This window comes from Antrostomus carolinensis, unplaced genomic scaffold (genome assembly GCF_000700745.2).
Source record: "Antrostomus carolinensis isolate BGI_N321 unplaced genomic scaffold, ASM70074v2 scaffold43640, whole genome shotgun sequence".
NCBI lineage: Eukaryota > Metazoa > Chordata > Aves > Caprimulgiformes > Caprimulgidae > Antrostomus > Antrostomus carolinensis.
The window spans coordinates 409-657 of NW_010291418.1; the positions used below are offsets into that span (position 1 = coordinate 409).

The 249-nt window shown below is 69.5% G+C and overlaps 1 protein-coding gene across 1 annotated transcript in view; it reads right to left on the minus strand.

Annotated features, from left to right (window-relative positions):
* The window catches only part of PHF24 (PHD finger protein 24), a gene marked incomplete at both ends in the record, with an annotated part of 2133 nt that overhangs the window by 235 nt on the left and 1649 nt on the right, over nt 1-249 (minus strand). The window lies entirely within an intron of this gene.

A 249-nucleotide genomic window follows, 5' to 3' on the forward strand; every position in this document is an offset into this window, starting at 1 on the left:
GCGTTCTGGGGGGACAGGGGAAGGGGCAGCGCTCATCCCACGGCAACAGTCCCTGCCCAGCACTGTGGGGTCTCCTGCCCTGGGTGCCGTGACCATGGGAGCCGGCCCTGGGTGCCATGGCCATGGGTGACAGCCATGGGAGCCGGCCCTGGGTGCCATGGTCATGGGTGACAGCCATGGGAGCTGTCCCTGGGTGCCATGGCCATTAGTGACAGCCATGGGAGCCGGGCCTGGGGGCCAGGGGCAGGA